Raw genomic sequence first — 16,324 nt, forward strand, 5'->3', positions numbered from 1 at the left:
TTCTTTCTCCATTCATCGACATCACGAATTGACATTCTCCCTGAAACATAGATACATGGTATAGGTGGATGTACAATGGGCTACATGGAAACTATCGACTCCCACGGACCCAGGAAGACATTCGCATTTGCGTCGAAGTGTATGCGATAAATATTGTCGAATAAGTGAGCAGAGGACTGTAATGTTTGAGTTTATACGAAGACGTATCGACTCGGAGAAGAGTTGTTTCTACATTGACAAAAGCTATAATGTAGGGGTTTTTTTAGTGAGTTCCTGGACAAATTTCACGCTCCCAACGATTTGGTATTTTTTTTCGGGAGAGATTTGAAAATGTCACGGTGGAAAAAGGTGCGAATGGTTATTGTATGGAGAGAAAAAAATTATACGAAAAATTTGTGTACAATCTGGGTAATCGAAGAGCGAAATTGTGTTTTAGATTTTTTTTAATCAAAGAAAAAATGGGAAAAAAATCCTGAAACTTCAAATTTCAGCGGAAATTCAAAGGAATTTAAATTTGAACTCAATATTTCATTTGCCAAAATTTCGAATTTTTCATGAATTTCCCTAAAAGTGAGCTTTTTGATGGTTTCTTCAAATGTGATGTTTCAAATCAGTAGCGAAGCGGTAAACCGGGTTAAGTCGATTTTTACTTTTGGCCATTTTTTGATGAATATCTCGGAATCTAAGAGAGATAGCAAAATTTTGTTCATGACCTTTTTGTAACCCTTAGTTGGCTCTACAAAAAAGGTTATGACAAAAATTTTTGTATCTCTTTTAGATTCCGAGATATTCGTCAAAAACTGGCCAACAGTTAAAATCGACTTGACCCGGTTTACTGCTTCGCTCCTGAAATTTATTCAAATACGTGAAGGGCTGAGGGGAAGAGAGAACTGTAAAAAAAACAATCGGTTGTATAGAAAAAAGGCATAATGAGACTAATGATGATAACATTAAACTATCATAAAAATCCGACAAAATTAGTTGAATAGAAATCGTCTTCAATTCAATAAAATGAAATAAGCAATGAATCATACATGATCCAAGTAAATGATGTGTAAAATAACCATTCGGAAGCATACGGCTAATTTATTATGAAAAATAACTATACTATATTCAACACAAGAGCAATTTTCCACTTGCTTTCGCCTGATTATCAATTTCCAACGACAAAATTCCTTGAAATTTCAATGAAACAGTCACCCGATGACAATTCCCAAGAATTTGATAATATAATTGTAGCCGAGGAGTTCGAATTTCCGAAAAAATGCATGCACTCGGTCGAATTAATTTCCATCAGCCTAAAAAATATATAAAAAAATTAATCCACCGTCCAATTGTCGTCGAGTGATTCGACGACTCTCTCCAATTTTTCTCTCAATAGATATAATAACCCAGCGGACAGTGGGCACCCACCAGGGCTCTTGAATTATACGTCGCTGAACACAGACTCACAAATCTCACTTGCTACAGTATAACCCATCTCATCTCCCTTTAATGCCCCATCTCTCTCTCACCCGACACATTAGTCGGACAACTAATCTTGACTGGCGGACCGGTAGGTAATTACCGCGAAATGAATCACTCCTCAGACTCCACTATAACGCTGAGAGTTGTGGGTCTTTACCGGGATGGCATAAGGCGCCCAGTGTACCGCGTATCACTAAATCAAGCACCTTCGTTGTATTCTTTTGCCTTTTACCAACGTTGTACTATCCCCGGGTAGCCGGGGAGTGTAACAAACTCAAAGGACGACTCATCTGATTCCACGGAGTCGGCACGGGAAGTATGGAACCCGCGGATTTCTCTATTTGATTCTTCGCGCTGTCTCCGAATGTTTTTTAGATGAAAATTCCAAAGAGTTGGATAGGATCTGGGGAAAATCATTGAGGGGAGATTTTTCTTCGACGGAATAAGCTGGGGTAATCCCTTGTGTTGCATCAATTTTGCAGGTAAATATTTTTATATTAAAAAGGGAATGTAGTCATCCTGAGATATTGCAGTTAAATTCTGATTTTTTCCATTGTTATTCTGCTTTAGACTTAGTCATCAACCGAAGACTTTCAAATTTCACCTTGAGTTTTTGAGGAATCTAAAGGAGATAGCGAAATTTTCGTAATTACATTTATTGTAGCTCTCAATCGGCTCTGCAAAAAAGGTCATAAGAAAAATTTTGCTATCTCTTTAGATTCCGAGATATTCATTGGAAACTGGCCAATATTCGAAATTGACTTGAACCGTTTTACCACTTCGCTACCAAATTGGAAAGAACAGATTTCTGGTGAATATCATAAAACCTAATAATAAATTCTCAAAATAATTCCGGTACCCTCCTTGGACCATGAGATATTACCAAAAGATTACTTTTAAATTAGTTGAATAAAAAGTATGAATAGAAACTAAGTAATAAATCCATTTTTTTAACAATTTAAGGTACTCAGAATCTGTCAAGACATCTGGCGATGGTGGGACGAGAATACCAATCTGGGAAAATACGACAGTAGAATTCCGCCGGAAAAACGCTTGTTCAGTTAGATGGTTAAGGAAACTAAAAAGTACTATCCCGACCTATCGCGCGCACGGACAAATTTTTTTCGTAAAAATCACCGTCCCGGAAGGCTAACCACCGTGTTTAATGGAGATTTACAACTCGAAGCTTGACAAAAAATGATGTTAAATAATAAAATTTATCATATGTAAAATAAATTATACCGTTCCGTATGGCAATTTTTGCCGAAGGAACCAAAAATTGTCTATACATTTGTCAAAATGTCTATAGACAAAGACAAAAAATATCTATGTGAATTAATAAAAATGATAGTTATCCTAAAATTACTTCAACCTTTCTTATAACCAAATTTGTCGCGAATTTCCGTCAATAAAAGACCGGCAATTCCAGGCAAAATTTTCTCATGAAACTATCGCCGGAATTTCCCGCAGTGGGTAGACAATTTTTTCGGCGGTGTATCGACAAATTCGTGGGAAAATCGTCCGCTAATTATTGTTATCAAGGAGTAATAGCGGCGTTAAATAGAGTGTTGCACGTACGGTATATTGAAATCCCCCATCAATATGAATAATATGTATTTCGATGGAGCGTGATACAGCCCCGACTGACGGAAAATCGGTATAAATGGAGCGATGGAAGTGGTTGAAACAGTGCGTGGGATAACTCGGGTACCTTAAATCTGACGAAATACGTCGCGTGGCTATCAATAATCACATATGTGCCGGGTGGCGCGCAGGTCTACTCACACTAGCATAATGGGCAAATCTCCGGCGCGTTCTAGTCCGCGGGGGGAGAAAAATTGGGATTGCATGAGTGTGTTTTGAGCCGAGACGGTGATACACGCGTTCCTTCGGCACTCGATTGGCGCCACTGAAACGCGACGAAGTGCGCGCGCACCACTTACCGATCATGACTGCCACGAGATGCCGATAATTCACCTGGGGTCTTGCCAATCCTTCTGGAATGGGTGATATGGGGACAACAACGCGGTGGAGGGTATCGAGGGATCGTAAATAAAGGGATTCAGATGTCGGTGGGTGAGGGAATTATTGGGGGTTATGATTTTAGGCGCTTTGGGGAGTTGTCGATGTTTGAAATTTGTGGATTATTATTGGAGAATCGTTACGAATTGAATTATCATTAATGAAGAAGTAATATCAAAGTTCGAGGAACGTAGACATTTTTTTAATTCCGGAAATAAAAAATAAGTGAAGAATCTTTAATATTCTCCACTCAATAATTCTTCCCTCTCCCGTATTAATAATAGTAATTAATTATTAATTATTAATTCATTTGTATGAAGAATTTCATGGATTTTAGTAATGGAAGTGGATTAATGGTGGGAGAATAATTATTAATTGAAAAACTATTAATATTACGGAAAAAATAATATCGAGGTTTAAAGAACATGGAGACATTTTCTATTCAATAACAAAAAAACTCCTGAGCCAACGGCTGAAGGATTCTTGAATGAAGAATATTTAATATTCTCCAATTCAACAATTTTTCGTCTTCTCTTATTATTAATAATAATGAATAATTAATGGTTAATAATTCCCTCCCTTTAAAAAAAATCACTTCCCAAAATTTCCAGCCAAAAAAATTCATAAAAAAATTCCAACAATCTCCGAAGAATCAAATGTACAAATTGTTTTCCACTGTTACTAATACGAGTGAAATCTCCCACATGATAGTACACCGTCGGTTCCTGTACTGGTACCACAGAGGCGATTACCGATACCGTATGTTATTTATTGTGGAGTATTATTGGAGAATCGTGACGAATTGAATTATCATTAATGAAGAAGTAATATCAAAGTTCGAGGAACGTAGACATTTTTTTAATTCCGGAAATAAAAAATAAGTGAAGAATCTTTAATATTCTCCACTCAATAATTCTTCCCTCTCCCGTATTAATAATAGTAATTAATTATTAATTATTAATTCATTTGTATGAAGAATTTCATGCATTTTAGTAATGGAAGTGGATTAATGGTGGGAGAATAATTATTAATTGAAAAACTATTAATATTACGGAAAAAATAATATCGAGGTTTAAAGAACATGGAGACATTTTCTATTCAATAACAAAAAAACTCCTGAGCCAACGGCTGGAGGATTCTTGAATGAAGAATATTTAATATTCTCCAATTCAACAATTTTTCCTCTTCTCTTATTATTAATAATAATGAATAATTAATGGTTAATAATTCCCTCTCTTTAAAAAAAAATCACTTCCCAAAATTTTCAGCCAAAAAAATTCATAAAAAAATTCCAACAATCTCCGAAGAATCAAATGTACAAATTGTTTTCCACTGTTACTAATACGAGTGAAATCTCCCACATGATAGTACACCGTCGGTTCCTGTACTGGTACCACAGAGGCGATTACCGATACCGTGAGTATGTTATTTATTGCTCTGTATACGCGAAACGTGACGGCCGAGGCCCCTCGTAGCGCTTCCACTTTCCGAGTTGATATTTTCCACCGAACGTAAATATTTTTCAGGCAAAAAAAGGAGATGATTTTTCCATTTGTTTTTTGCTGCAGGGAGCATTAACACGCGGTCGGTGGCACGGGGTTAGATATATCTGTGGGAAATATAATAATGTGTGAGACTGGAGTCGATCGTCTGGGGCGATAATGTACACAATAACTATCTAATTCTTGGGTGGCAATTACGACGCGATCTAGTCAATCGGAAAGGGCCCGTGAACTCTACATACATCCGATTGAGATAAATAGAACTGTAACCTATATAATTATCAATTATTGAGATCTAAAAATTTTATGAAGTCCGTTTTGCTCACTTTGTTTAACACGTTGCAATATTTTTTATTAATATTTGATTAATAGTTTCCAATATCTCTCGAGTTAGTCGAAAATTCAGCGTTATGTGGTATCAAATATTAATGCTTTGCATAAAAATTCACGTAAGCTTGAGAATTTTCAAATTTCAGTAGTGGAACGGTAAAACGATTCAAGTCAACTTGCCTCTTCGCTGAGTTTTCGAGGAATATCTCAGAATTTAAGGAAGATAGCGCAATTTTTATTGAAACCTTTTTTGTAGCTCTCAATTCGCTCTTCAAAAAAGGTCATGACAAAAATTTTGATATCTGCCTTACATTCCGAGATATTCATTGAAAACTAGACCGGTTTCCACTTCACTACTAATTTAATTATCTTCATTTTTTGTTTCTAATAAAACAAAAAAAATTAAACATTGTTTACTTTGCAACATTATAATATATTTGTATCATCAACATCGCGTCTCGATTACACACTTATACATCCGATGAAGATAAATAGAACTGTAATCTATCCAATTATCAATTATCGAGATCTAAAAATTCTATAAACAGAGTTTTTTACTCCCTTTGATTTAATAGTTTGCAGTATTTTTCGAGTATTATCTCGGTGATATGCGTCACAAATTGATGGATATGTTCAATTATGAATTGATAATTCACTGTGGCGCCGTATTCATCTGTATCGATGAGAAAAAATTAAATTCCCGTAGCTGTTTCATGGTGAACGAGAAGTGACTAACACGTGTGGGTGAGAATCCTATTAGTGATCTACGATCACGCCCGGTTAGAAATTGCGTGAGCTAATGTGCATACGGTACAATGTGAGGTAGTTGAAATGTATCAATAATCACCGAATCCCATAAATATGAGTATTCACTACTGTTGAATTAATTTGTGAGGTAAGTGCGGAGGCTTAAACATGATTAACAGTATCAGGATCAACAATGTAGTCCTTATTATTAAATTAGCAAATCCAACATTGAATAATTTTTAATATAAATTTTGAATTGCAAAAGATCAAAAGCAATAAATAATGTTTGAAAAATTGAAAGAAAAACAATTTTTATTCACTTTAAAAATATGAAATGTGAATAATCAATAAATATATAATGAAGGAAAACATAATAAATAAATAAATAATAATAATAGGCAATAATAATAATGAAAGAAAAATTGCAAAAAAAAATTCATGAGAAGAATTTTATAAATTTTTTCTCATTAAATGGAAAAGATAAAAATGTCTGGACATAAAAAATGTGATCATACATCGAAAAAAGATAATCAGAAGCCATTACCAAGTGGCAAGCACGCGGCTAATAAAGCGAAAAAGAGAGCGAGAGAGAGAGTTACCAAGTGATATGGTAACAGTGAACCGGAGTCCATTGTTCGCCCAGGACTGGTCGACTTGGCTGAATTTATAATGCTATTAATTGGCAGCGTTTCCGCCCTTATATTTCAATCGGTTTCACCGCGTCCAGCCTCCCCTCCCGATAAACCGCAGCCCCGTCACCTACACCACTGCACTCCTCCTCTTATGATCACTATAAAACCCAGCGTGACGCAACGGATTAGATATCTTGATCGTTTCGCATGTAGTAATTTTTACCGATGCTAGTCTGACCATACGTTCTGTGATTTTTTTCGGATGTCACGTTTTATGAGCTCAGGTGCTTCATGCAGTAGATAAAAAATATTTATTAGTGAGTATCAAATGAATTTATGGACTGAACAAACAATAAAGCAGGGCCGGCTGGTACTCCTAAAAATACAAGAGGGGAATTATTTTGAACTACATTGTTTCAAAAATTTGGCTGAATTCTCTGGAAAAAGACCTTGAATTCGATTTAAGGGGAAAAGTCAATGAAATTTCAAGTTTATTTGAAAATTCTAGTGAAGTCCCGTTTTTTTAGATGAATCTTCAAGTGAAAATTAATATTCACTGCCAAAGTTCCTTGAATTTTCAAGAATTTTTTTTTATTTTTGGAATTCAGAGAAATCTAAAATTCAAGGAGAGATTTCTATGAATTTCTCTGATTTTTCATTAATTTTTCCGGAATGATTGAACAAGAAATTGATGGTTCCCACGATTTTTTTCATGAAATTAAGAATTTTCGATGATAAAATTCCTTGATATTTCAGGCGAAATATAACTTGTTAGAAATTTTTAAGACTTACCAGAAATTTCAGTGAAAAATTTTTCACAGTGCAGACTGTTAGAAATTTTCAACTGAAATTGACAGTTTTACCGATATTTTAAAGTATTTGGTCTCTGGGAACGCACAAAATCGATGGAAATAGCGAATTATCATATAATATTCATCAACCATTCATAAAATATTATCTTGAATTGATAATTATTAGTTTCTCGTTCTGTTGAAATATTCTCTTAAATAAAGAAAACTATTATTCCCAAAATAAATGTAATTATATCAGATGACATCAGTCAGCTGTCCATTTAAAAAAAAAATTTAGAAATCCCCTGAATTGCACTTGCCATTTCCTATTTTCCCCCGAGTTCAGAGATCAATAAATATCCCCCTCAAATAAAACCGTAATTTTTCCTCGAGCCTTTAAACTCAATGATTACCGTCTCGATTACAATATATAATTAAATATCCCACCCGTTCTCTAAATAAAAACTCCAACTGTCTCAACAAACGATCTAGTTACGGCGCTAAAACTCCAGTTAACCCATAGGTGTATCATTAAAATCGATATAATAACAGGCTGTTGTTACAAAATGCCGAGTTCCAAGCCCCTGACGACAATAACTGGAGCCTCTCAGATAGCTGTACTCCAGCGGTGTATGTAATATCGCCTCTGGCGTTGCCATACCGAGACGTTTTGAGAGCACTGCCTGCGTTTGTGTTTATATTTGGGCGCCAAAGAAAGGACGCCAGTGAAAATACAAGGGACCTGTCATCCACGCGCACGCGCCCGTAATCCCCGAGATTAACACACATTCTCGTGCCCGGAGAGAAAATTAATTGACTAAATTTAACGGACGAAACGTCATCATAGATTAAATTACAATTTGATAATTAAAAACCAATTATCACGAACAAACAAATTAATTAATTCACGGAATCAAAATGATGTTGAATAAATTGATATAAATAAATGAACGAATAATCTATTGGAATTAATAAACAAATGAAGAGATTATTAATTTCTCTACTATCTTGTCAATTTCTGTCAACATTGCTGTCGCCATGAATTTCATGAATAAACAACAAATCATGTATTTGTAAATATAAATAATAATAAAATGTAAATGATGATTGCATTTTGAGTTTCAATTTTAATTTTTGAAAATTAAGAATTCTTTTAAAAATTATTTTCTAATAAATTGTTGCAGTTTCACTTTTTTTAATACATTTATTTCATCTCTCGTTCAATCTGCGTCATCAGTGTACGACGTGCGAGGAACGAGTGATTAAAATTAAATTAAGACAACGAACGAGGCACGAAAGCGTTAATTGACACTGGACAGATGATTTTTAAACGCGTCGCGTCATGTGATTATTTAATTAAATAACCCATTCGCTTCGCCATTTTGTGTTCCTTGTTCGGGCTATGAAAAATACGGGGAGGGGAGGGGGAATTGAGAGATTGATTTATCAATAAATTAGTACATGTTCGGTTGGTTCATAATGGAAGGCTCTGTTCAACAAAGAGAAAAGGAGAGAATGGAGAAAGTGTACACCTAATGTGTCTGCACTGGCGGCATGAAACGCTGAATACTTTAATTGGAGATTTCTATTGTAGTTAAAACTGGTAGGATATGTGGTTAACAAACGTGTTTTGTTGACACACATGCACACGGTGGACAGTGATTTTGGCTTGGACTCATTAGTTGCGAGTGAATTGAAAAATGAGGGGGGAGGGGGATAACGCAACTAGTTGATTCGATTTTTTTAATGAGATATTGTTGATTTTCATTTTTATTTTGTTTATGGAGATTCAACAGCGGGTGGGATAAGGCTGATTACAAAATCATATTGAATATGCAGGACATTTTATAATTAATTTAATAATATCAAAAAAAGAAAAAATACTGGAGACGAAAAATATTTATTATATTTATTGGATTTTATATAATTTATCTAATACATTTTTTAAAATTAATTAATTCATTAATTCCATGAATTAGTCTGTTAATTTATTAATTAAATCTATTCATCTATTCATTTTGTATTTTTTTTATTCTATAATTTTGATTTTCTGTTGAAAATTTCTCTGAAATTAGTCATAAACAGAAAGATCCAGTAATTAAGAAATAAAATTCTTCATTCGTTCCATCTTCATCGTTCATGTATCGAGATAATTTTTTCCGTTTCATAATTATATTTTTTAAAACCTGTTCTCTACCGGAAATGTCCGGTGCCATGTCTTATTAAAATCAATTGTTATTGCGGTAATTCTCTATTTAATGAAAGCGTCATATTTCACTCACGTAAACTCCAGTTTTCATGTCTTACCAAACACGGAATTATCTCCTTATACTCGCGGATTTTCTAAAAATCCTAATTCGATGAAAAAATCAACGAAAACTGTAAATTTCGGGTCAACTATTCTATGAAAATTAATGGAAACAACAAACGTTTCGATAAATAGAAAACTCAGTGTAATTTGCTACTGAATATTCATGTTTTAATTGAAAATTCAAACAAGTTCAGAAATTCTCGTCTTCCTGCCGTTCAAAAATTGAGAATTCCACTGAGTGTTCTCTGAATTTTCAAATTTTAAGATTTATCTACCCCAAATCAAATTCAATGTCACTCTCCGTGAAATAACAACATTTTCCACCAGTACAATTAACAAAACCGACGAAAATCCCCCGATGAATTCACGAACGAATTAAACACGGAGATAAATGTGTTTACGGGACTTTCTGGGGCCATTGGGCGTTGCCACGCATGTACATCTCAGGTATACATAACAGTGGAGCACCATGCGTATGTCTCGATTAGATATACGTCATCGGAAAACACGGTGTAGTCTATTTGTTGCCGCTATTTATTTTCACCTTATGCGCAATAGATTTACATGCGAAACGACACTTCCGGTTTGGGCAAAAATCCCTGGTGTAGAGTTACATTTTATTTGGAGAATTCAATTAGAGTGGAGTTTATGATGCTGTTTGTGCATGTATAATGAATCTAGGTAGATCAAATTGGCAGAAAAGAATTTTAACAGATTTTTTATTCATGATGTTCTCTTATTGAATGGACATGGCGAATACTTACGCGATGGAATAAATTTATGGTTGTTCAAAGTCCCTGATGACAAGGAAATTTATCGTGACAATGGGAATGCACGAGGAATTCAAACGGTTTGTTTATTATTCTGCGGAAAAATGTAGCGTTGGGAATTTTATTTTTGGAGGTGTAGTGAATAGGAATATTTGAGGTGATGCCCACGCAATTGAATACTCTTGGGTCGATGGGATGAACAATTCACGGGTCTTCGTATTGTCATCTTTGGGAAAGTTGACAGAAAAGAATTTTAACAGGTTTTTTATTCATGTTCTTCTTTGTTTAAAGTCCTTGATGACAAGGGAATTTATTGTGACGATGGGAATGCGCGCGAAATGTAAACGGTTTGTTTATTGTTCTGTGGAAAAATGTTGCGGTGGGAATTGTATTTTTGGAGGTGCATTAAACAGGAGTATTTGAGGATTGATAGGACGAACAATTTATGGGCCTCTGGATTTTGATCTTTGGGAAAATTCATCAAATTGACAGAAAAGAATTTTAACAGATTTTTTATTCATGTTCTTTTTTTGTTGAATAGACATTGCGAATATTTGTGCGATGGAGTAAATTTATGTTTGTTTAAAGTCCCTAATGACGCTAGCGAAAGGGAATTTACAATGATAATGGACATGCGCGAGGAATTTAAACGGTTTGTTTATTATTCGGCGGAAAAATGTAGCGTTGGGAATTTTATTTTTGGAGGTGTAGTGAATAGGAATATTTGAGGTGATGCCCACGCAATTGAATACTCTTGGGTCGATGGGATGAACAATTCACGGGTCTTCGTATTGTCATCTTTGGGAAAGTTGACAGAAAAGAATTTTAACAGGTTTTTTATTCATGTTCTTCTTTGTTTAAAGTCCCTGATGACAAGGGAATTTGTTGTGACGATGGGAATGCGCAAGAAATTTAAACGGTTTGTTTATTGTTCTGTGGAAAAATGTTGCGGTGGGAATTGTATTTTTGGAGGTGCATTGAACAGGAGTATTTGAGGATTGATAGGACGAACAATTTATGGGCCTCTGGATTTTGATCTTTGGGAAAATTCATCAAATTGACAGAAAAGAATTTTAACAGATTTTTTATTCATGTTCTTTTTTTGTTGAATAGACATTGCGAATATTTATGCGATGGAGTAAATTTATGTTTGTTTAAAGTCCCTAATGACGCTAACGAAAGGGAATTTACAATGATAATGGAAATGCGCGAGGAATTTAAACGGTTTGTTTATTATTCTGCGGAAAAATGTTGCGTTGTGAATTCTATTTTTGGAGGCGCATTGAATAAGAACATTTGATTTATCGGCATTTTCGTCTTTTGGGAAAGTTTCGACGGGTTAAATGGGAAATTCCGCTGATGTTAGAGGGAAGTGAACATGACGGTAGTCACGGGACCATTCATCGAGCGGCGAGTCGCCGTCTGGAGTCTGCCAGACGCACATTGCGACATTATTCTGAGGGGAATGTACGCAACTGGTGACACATTATCTCGTACACGCGTGTGGCGTGGACTTTGAGGGAAATCAGTTCGAATTCTCTGAATGAATCGAGATAGATGCACAGTATTGGTCATACTGGTGGGGCAAATCGGTGATTTTTTTGAAAATTTGAATTTGTGATTTTCGGGGGAGCGATATTGAGTTCGATTTCAACGAAGGAAAAAATTATGAATTTGCAAATTGAAAAAAAATCAAATTCTGAATTTATTAGGATTAGCAACACGACAATTCTTCAATTAACTCGAGTTTTTAATTAAAATAGTAACATTTAGCACCAAATTACATCAAATTTGCAATTAATTCTAAACTTATTATTTATTCGAGAGAATTTTCACTTGAATTTTCTTGCTTTCTATTTTTTTTTTAATTATTAAACTGAAGTTCCCGATTTCCATTGATTTTTCCATAAAATTTTGAATTTTTAATGTAGAAATTCCTTAAAATTTTTGACGGTATTTTTGTTTAAAAAAAAATTATGTAAATAAATTATTCTCTGTGTGAAAATTGGACGAGGGGTGCACAGAGGCCACCCCGGGGAAGGGTAAGTGACATTAAATTCAAAATCATAGAAAAAAAATCAGGAAATTTCAAATTTTTGATGAAAGACAAGAATTTCTTAAATCACTTGAATTATTAATCGAAGGAGGAGCATTCAGTACCAAATTACCTTAAATTCACAATTAATTATAAATCAATTGTACATGCGACAGTATTTACCTAAATTTTCCTGATTTCTATTGATTTTCATGGAATAAGTGAACTAATATTTCCAGTTTTCTTTGATTTTGCCATAAAGTTTTGAATCTTCACTGACGATATTTCCTGAAATGCCTGTGAAACTGGAATGTCATCAAAATTTCCAAGAAGTAAACCGGAAATTTCACCAAGAGCTTTCACCACTCTAATTTAAAAATGTGAATGTGTTTATATGGAAATAAATTGTTCTCCGTGTGAAAACTGGCCCAAAAGTGCCAGTGGCCACCCCCGACAGAGGAGAAGGGCTGCTACCTCGCACCCATGCGTCCAGCGTTGTCACAAAGTTCAGGGTCCCGCTCACGCGTTCCCTATCCGCCCCGTAACTCCCCCATCGCCCACTCAGAAAACGTGCGTATGCATATTCAATGAATTCGTACCCTCTCTAAAACCCAGTTTTTCCGCAATCACAATAAAGGTCAATAATTGTTTCAGATCAGCCGCGGGAGAGGAAAAAAAACTTTTCCCGTCACGTTTCTGAGAATGTGTAGCAAGCGGGGTATTAAATCCGGGCGATATTAAGAGCGAGCGGAAAAGTTAATCAGTCCGGAATCGAGGTGGAGAACAATGGAAACCCGGGGGTGGAATTGTTATTGACACTTGGATGACCAGGGAGAAGGGAAAATGTTCTCTGGATTGAGAGAATGGCACTAATAGGTGTTTACGCGCAGTTTCTATTTGCATTCGTGCAGAAATAATTTATTTCTTTAATCGACAATTTTTTTTAAGAGTACAATTGAAAAAGGAAATTAATTGCACTTCTCGCGACTCATGTTTCATTGACTCAAAGTTGAAAACAATTTTAGACGTCGTTCAAAATAATTTATTTTGCAAATCAGTAAATTTTTTAAGATCACAATTGAAAACAAAATAATGGCACTTCTCATGACTTATCTGGATCAATAGCTCCTCAATAAAGTATTCTTCAGGAAAATTGTTCAATACATAATCTATTCTTCGTGTCAATTATTCCATAAAAATAACAATAAAAAATCCGCAGAACTTTTGATTTAAAATTTCAGGAATAATTTCCTTAAATTATTGAAAATAGTTCAAAGTTCAAATTTCTCATGTTTGAATTCGCATTCGCATCCAGAGCGAGTACTTCCCAATTTTGCCCTCAAAAGACAGCTGAGGAATTTGATGAGGCAAGAGTGCACGAACAAAATGAAAGTCAAAAAAGGGTGGGCGTTCATGAATTATCCATCAAAGCGTCCCCGAATATGTAATCACGTGAGATCAAATCACACGTTACACCGAAGCCTTCGAATATCATACGCATAGTAATCCGGTCCATTTATACGAAATACAAATCATCTCTCGTGCATCAGCCCGATCTCTCAACACTCAACCTGACCAAGACAAATGTCCCCTCTCGACTCCACACGACTACCTTATCTCCATGAGCCGAATATTTGCTCCTCCAATCTAGCTTTCACCCATAGTCTTTTTTATCGAGTACTCCATCATCATGAAGTATTCGAGTAGATTCTCTCCACGAAATATCAGCCGGACGTTGTCTTGACGTATTTAGATGGCAAAATTCACGTGGAAATACAACAACTCGAGTTACAAAAGGTGCCAAACGTCAGCATTGTTTGATAATACTGGCGCGTGCGACGGTTTTAAATCTCTCGTCCGATTATTTCATACATGAGAGGGGCGGGGGGATCATGCAGGCATTCCCAGACAGGCGGTGGTCGCTGTATTGGCGCCCTGTGTATCAAACTCGGCGGTGTTTCCACGTCGTCATCATCCAGGGTTTACTAAAACCCTACACTAACCCCTGGGAACACCACTAGAAAACACGGCTGGGAAAACTGATTGAACTAAAGTACACAAAGTGAAATTCTCTCGAAAATCTCTAGTACTAGCACAGAAAAAAGGGTGCAAAGTGATGGCCAGGGAAAAATTACAAAACTCCTAGAAATTTTCTTGAGTATCCCGTGAAGTTTTCCCGTTCTTAGACGAAATTTTCGCGAAAATCCCCGTAAATTTTCTCAGAAATCCCTAGAAATTTTGCCATGACAGCACTAGAATTTGTCATAGCCGATGGATTACGATTTTTTCAACTGCCAGCGCTAGACTTTTTCTAAAAAATTTCTCTCCGTGTAGAAATTGATTTTACCCACAAGAATTTTCTTGCATCCTCGGAGGCCGCAGGTCCCAAAAAACTGGATTTTCTACCGACTTGGGGCCTTCGCCGGCCGGGAAACAGCGGCGCCACCGGCGAGACCCCTCGTAATCACTCCTGAAATGAGCCCTCAAACTCGGGGAAAAAAATCTATCAAACTGGATAAATGCTGTTACAAGAATGTTAACGACTTCCGGAGTAGTTACGTAACCCCACGAAATGTACCCCATTAATCTAGTTGGACTCATGTGTGATTGATTTATAACGCAAAATTATTGACTTACAAATTGGGGTATACCAGCGCGGATAATCGCTCATGCTGCCGGACGGATTGGCAATGCCAGACGCTTTGTATCAGCAGGATCATCGTCCTGGGGGTCGCTCGATTCAATTCGTAATTGGTCAGGTCGTGTGTTCATCGGAAATCCATTCGGCAATGACGGATGATCCCTGGGTGCGCCTAATGTGTCGATGATCGTTTACTTATGTTTTTTTATCAGCTCTGGCTGAGGATTTTGGGAGGTCCGTATCGGGACTGTTGACCCTCACAAATTATTCCAAATGATGACAAAATAATCAGCGTAAAACAAAATTATCTCACAAAATTTAAAAATAAAATTCACTGTGTCTCTGAAAATTTAAAGAAATAGAATTTCAACTGATGTTTTTGATCAAAATTGTTCATTTTACTTCGATTTCTTTACGTGAATTGAAGAATTTTCTCGCTTTGGGGTGAACTAATTGCAGAGTAGAATAGTAAATAACGGAAGTAAAAACTTCACAATCAGAATGATCATTGAGTGTACCTGTTTCACCGAGGCAGTTTCAAAATAATTGCCGTGAGTTATTTCATCATCAATTCCGACTATTTCAACCGATTGGAATTTTTATTGGCACCGAATAAGGTAGATGCACCGGTTTTCCTGACCGCCATTTATAACACACTTATCGTGATTTAGTTGTATAGTGTTTTTATCACTCTTGGAGGAGAACTAGCCGTGTTGGATCCCGAGTCGAAGTACGCGATTGAAAAAAAATTGGAATTTCATGGACAATTGACTAGTATTTTTTAGAATAGTGACATTGAATGCAATTTGGGGTGAAAAAAAAATCAAATTACAGATTTAAATAGAATTGTTAATTTTTTAGCGGTAGGAAGACGAGAATTCCTCAACTTTCTTGAATTTTTAATGAAAACCTGAATGTTTACGGAAATTTACCACTAAAATTTACCATTTCAGCCGATTTTTCATTAAATTTTGGTTTTTGAATGAAGAAATTTCTTTAAATTTCAGGAGAATTATAATGTGATCAAAATTTCTAGGGAATAAACCGGAATTTCATTGATTTAACTTCAATTTCTT

The sequence above is a fragment of the Diachasma alloeum genome, unplaced genomic scaffold (genome assembly GCF_001412515.2).
Source record: "Diachasma alloeum isolate Michigan unplaced genomic scaffold, Dall2.0 Dall_scaffold_00208, whole genome shotgun sequence".
Lineage (NCBI taxonomy): Eukaryota > Metazoa > Arthropoda > Insecta > Hymenoptera > Braconidae > Diachasma > Diachasma alloeum.